At 48.7% G+C, this 5,000-nt stretch overlaps 1 protein-coding gene and 1 long non-coding RNA gene across 2 annotated transcripts in view; one reads left to right on the top strand and one right to left on the bottom strand.

Moving 5' to 3' along the window:
* Positions 1–4,313, bottom strand: part of LOC135105593 (uncharacterized) — a 219,527-nt gene extending 215,214 nt beyond the window's left edge. Inside the window, exon 1 of the mRNA XM_064013849.1 lies at positions 2,972–4,313. The gene's annotated coding sequence lies outside the window, so the exon portion shown is untranslated. The remainder of the gene's footprint in view (positions 1–2,971) is intronic.
* LOC135105618 (uncharacterized) overlaps positions 1–5,000 on the top strand; it is a 56,880-nt gene that overhangs the window by 33,171 nt on the left and 18,709 nt on the right. The window lies entirely within an intron of this gene.

Genomic DNA, 5,000 nt, shown 5'->3' with positions numbered 1-5,000 from the left:
TTCTCTCTCTCTCTCTCTCTCTCTCTCTCTCTCTCTCTCTCTCTCTCTCTCTCTCTCTCTCTCTCTCGTTATATTAATTCCTTTTGCTATAAATAATTTCTCCTCGTCTTTCCTTTCTTGGCCTTCTACTCTTTACCACCCTCCTCTTCTTCCTCCTCCTCCTCCTCCTCCTCCTCTTCTTCCTCCTTCGGCAGTAGGACATAATTGTATGCATACGAGTAAATATTGCTGTGTCATTCTCCTCATATTCATCACCACCTTGTTTTCCTCCTCCTCCTCCTCCTCCTCCTCCCCTCTCTTCCTCGACTAATAAACAAGACAGCAACGGTGATGATGGTGATAATGGCTGTGATGGGAGTGGTGATGGTTGTGGTAGTAATGGTGGTCCTTCTTTTCTCTTTAAATTTTCTTGCTCTCTCTCTCTCTCTCTCTCTCTCTCTCTCTCTCTCTCTCTCTCTCTCTCTCTCTCTCTCTGCGGTATGTATGAAAGTATGGAATGAGAGAGAGAGAGAGAGAGAGAGAGAGAGAGAGAGAGAGAGAGAGAGAGAGAGAGAGAGAGAGAGAGAGAGAGAGAGAGAGAGAGAGAGAGCACCAGATAAATAGTGGACAAAATATCGTCCTCCTCCTCCTCCTCCTCTTCGCCCCTCCTCTCCATCTCCTCCTCTTCCCCTTCCTCTAGTCTTCCTTCCATTCATTCCCTCCAACCTCACTTATATTTGTCTTTCCGTGGAGGAAGGAGGAACACAAAGGAAGAACAAGTAGCAGCATACCTCTTGGCCATAATGAGATTGAGATAAGCTAAGGTATCTAATATAAAGGAAAACACGCAGAATAGTAAAGACGGAAGCGAGAGAGAGAGAGAGAGAGAGAGAGAGAGAGAGAGAGAGAGAGAGAGAGAGAGAGAGAGAGAGAGAGAGAGAGAGAGAGAGAATTGTGCAACATTCGTGACTGGGTTTAAAGAACTTGAGTGTGTGTGTGTGTGTGTGTGTGTGTGTGTGTGTGTGTGTGTGTGTGTGTGTGTGTGTGTGTGTGTGTGTGTGTGTGTGTCGTTCATTTTTTCTATTCTCATTGTCTATCTCTCTTTCCTCCTCCCTGTTCCCTTTCCTCTTCTTTCGCTTTCTTATTCTTTGCTTCTTACTTCTCCTTCCTCTCTCTTTCTTCCTCCTCCTCTATAAATTCGTCCAGACTCATTCACTCTTAAGGACAAAGCATCAGAGAGTCGAGTGTTTGGTCAGAAGAATACCATTAGACTGAAACCAATCTCTTCCGGATCAAAGGAGACAATTCTTGAAGTTATTTTGGACTTCCCCTTATGCTGTGTCCCGTGGGATCTGGCGCCTTACATGGGCCTTTTCTTTTCACCAGTTTCTGTTGCCCTTGCCCAAAGTCCTTCTACCGTATTAACCCTTTCACTGCGATATGCAACAATTCACGACGCTAAGGCAATGCATGGAATCTGTACGTGTCCCATGCAAGAAAGGAACGGGAAAAGAAAAAAGAGTACATTTTGTAATTTCTAAGCTGTACAATATTTGCAAGTGGCCGTGGAACAAGAAAAGATGCCTCAGAGTTGAATTAGATTAAAGAGAGTAATGCCAGATTGCAGTGAAAGAGTTAGTTAAATAAATGAATCAAAGCAGACTGGCCACTATAACTCGGTCAGTAGCATAACTTTTTCAGCTCATGAAGGCGGCCACTCAAGGACACACACATGGCCAGAGATTGGGCATCTAAGTTACCGTTCCTCTCTATGTCTCTCCCTTCCTTCCCCCACCCCCATTCCAATCAGAGAGAGAGAGAGAGAGAGAGAGAGAGAGAGAGAGAGAGAGAGAGAGAGAGAGAGAGAGAGAGAGAGAGAGAGAGAGAGAGAGAGAGAGAGAGAGAGAGAAACTGAATAGAGTAATTTGTTATCATTATTACCCACTGTTTTTTTTTGCCTTTCTTGATCAATATCCGCTTTACGCAATGATAATAACGATAATGATGATGGTGATGATGACTACAACAACAACAACAACAACAACAATAATAATAATAATAATAATAATAATAATAATAATAATAATAATAATAGTACATACATAGTGGGCAGCATAATTGACTTTCCTGCTCATAATACACACACACACACACACACACACACACACACACACACACACACACACACACACACACACACACTCAGGATTACAGCGCCCTCCACTCTAATCTTAATCCTTCCCACAATCCCTCAGCTGCCGTGAAAGTGTTATCCAATCGCTTTCCTAATCAGATCATTCCAATGTGCTCTGTCTAAACGTTCTCCACTAATCCAGTTCGCCCCTTGCTCCCTCATCCCACTCCTCGCCTGCTAATCCAGTCCTCCTCGCCGGCTTATCTCAGTGTGCTCTATTAATCCTGCTGTGCCCCGCGATCTGGATGCATCCGTGTCCCGGCGGCCATTCATCTCCCTGCCACTAATGCGTCCCAACCTCACTCCCGAACTTTCACTTTTACCTCAATGTTCACCGTTCCCGCCACGCCTTAAGTAGCCTACCTAACCTAACCGAATCTAATCTAACAAAATGTACATAGCTACATACATATGCTCTCTCTCTCTCTCTCTCTCTCTCTCTCTCTCTCTCTCTCTCTCTCTCTCTCTCTCTCTCTCTCTCTCTCACAGAAAACACGTTATAAATACCTGTACATACATACATACACATATACATACACACACACACACACACACACACACACACACAGTACATCTATGTGTACAGTATATCTTGTACTTCTTATTCACGTACACACACACACACACACACACACACACACACACACACACACACACATATATGTATACCATGTTTACAGGTATATACTGTATGTAGTTTAGTCCGCCCACACGATCACGTTCACTGTAAATACACACACACACACACACACACTAGTGGACACAGCCTGCAGGAGGTGGGCGGCAGTAGGTACTCACCTCATGTTGTGGGCGCGTCAGTGGGGCATGGCGGTGTGGCAGGCTTTAGCCTCCCTGTGGCGGCACACTAATACACTCGGTGGACACAACACTGTACACTCGTAACACACATCAACACGACTCTTCTCCACTCAGCCGCCCACACGCCAAACACACAGATTCGAGATATTCCACTACAGATTTTTTTCCTCAGCAAACACAGTCACCTTGCTGAAGTGTTGCCTCTGCGGCGCGTCGGCAATGGAGGTGAAGAGCAGCAGCTGGACGACCCCACTCGCCGGCGGTTCACAAGGCCTCGCTTTCAACAACCGGCACTCTGGTGAAGCTGCACCTTAGCTCCTGCTGCAGCCTCCAGGCAGCGTGGTGCACCGGCGTGCCTGCGTGCCCCGGTTGGGTGCCTCACGAGCAAGAGGGCACCAGGAACCTGGGCAGGCAAAGGACAGCTGCCGGTGGTCTGGTCGTGGCTTAGGGGAGGCTAGGCTGGTACAAGACAACAGCTGCAGCAGCAGCCCTGTGTCTCCGTCATGGTTCTTATCCACGCTGATTCTGTCGATCGTCTTAACGGCACATCAACAGGCTTTCACTGTCACACCTTCCCCCGAGGATGTAACAGGTAATAGACTAATGTTCTTCCTTGGGTCTGCAAGACAAGTTATGGGCTGGCGGGGCGTGGTGGGCCCAGGGGGGAGCTGCAGGAGCCTTAGAGGGGCCGATGGGGTCGAGAGGCGGCGAGAGGTTACACTGCACCGACCGCCAGAGATATCTAAGACTGACTGATGCGATGGAGTGCAGCGCGCGCCCAGTGTGTCTGCAAATCTACAAAGTTAGCGGAGAACCCACCGCTGGTGTGTATAACCCCTGCCGGGCACCGCCGGGCTCATGGCTCTCGTCTTAGTGCCACCACTCGCTGCTTCTCCTCTCTCGTCCATTTGCTTCTCTAACCCTTATATTGGACAGTAAATATATGAGTGAATACCATGATTCAATAAAAATCATATTTGATCTCGCTGGGCAGTGTCCGGCGTGGCGTGATGGGTTGAATCGTGCGTCTGGCCGCACCCGCCACCGTGACTCCGCCCTCTCACAGGAGCCCCTCTTGCCCACTAAACTCTGAGCTTCGGCCATCAGGGGCACGTGCCTCGTTAGATCGTCTGGACCAGCAGGTAACCCCACCTACCTCCCCATCAACACCCACAACAACATCCCAATAATACCGCAAGTCGTGTACCCACCACCAAAGCACGACTCATAATTCCACTCCGTTTTCCATGACATGCCTCCCCACCTGGCTGGCCGCCCCACACCTGCCGCCACGCCCCACGCCACTCCCCGTCCCGCCCCATCTCCCTCAGCCACACGCCAAAACTCGACGGGGTTCATAGTCCGTGTTTTGTTCGTTTCCTTATAATACACGTCCACATACATACATACACACACACTCTCTCTCTCTCTCTCTCTCTCTCCTCTCTCTCTCTCTTGTGGTGTGGGTGGGTGTGTGGATGCAGTGGATGATGAGACATGGTGGTGTGCTGTGGAGGGTGTTGGGTTGGGTGGTGAGATGGGCAAGGGGTGAATACAGAGAGACGCGGGGGGAGTGGAGTGGGTGTGTGGGTGGAGACACACACACACACACACACACGAATTTCCTTAGTGAGGTTAAACGGCTTTATGTTTTACCTTCTATAGGTAGGCTCTCTCTCTCTCTCTCTCTCTCTCTCTCTCTCTCTCTCTGAGCAGCGCATGAAGCTTCGAAACTCACCAAGCAACACTTCGAAGCAGGACTCGACTGGAGGCGCTGTAAGGGCAATGGAGGGAGGCTGAGTGACAGAGGAAAGGGCGAGGATTGGGGGAGGGTGGGAATGGGGGAGAGGAGCGGAGGAAAGGTACTTTTCTTGGACATGACAGACAGGTTTTCCTCTCTCCTTCTCCTTCTCCTCCTTTCCCTTTTTTTTTTTTTTACTTTAAACTCCTGTCTTGTTTCCTTTGTGTTGAAAAAATGACATAAAGAAAAGAAAAGGCGGAAAGTGAG

This window comes from Scylla paramamosain, chromosome 1 (genome assembly GCF_035594125.1).
Source record: "Scylla paramamosain isolate STU-SP2022 chromosome 1, ASM3559412v1, whole genome shotgun sequence".
Taxonomy (NCBI): domain Eukaryota; kingdom Metazoa; phylum Arthropoda; class Malacostraca; order Decapoda; family Portunidae; genus Scylla; species Scylla paramamosain.
This window is presented reverse-complemented; position numbering and strand designations above follow the sequence as displayed.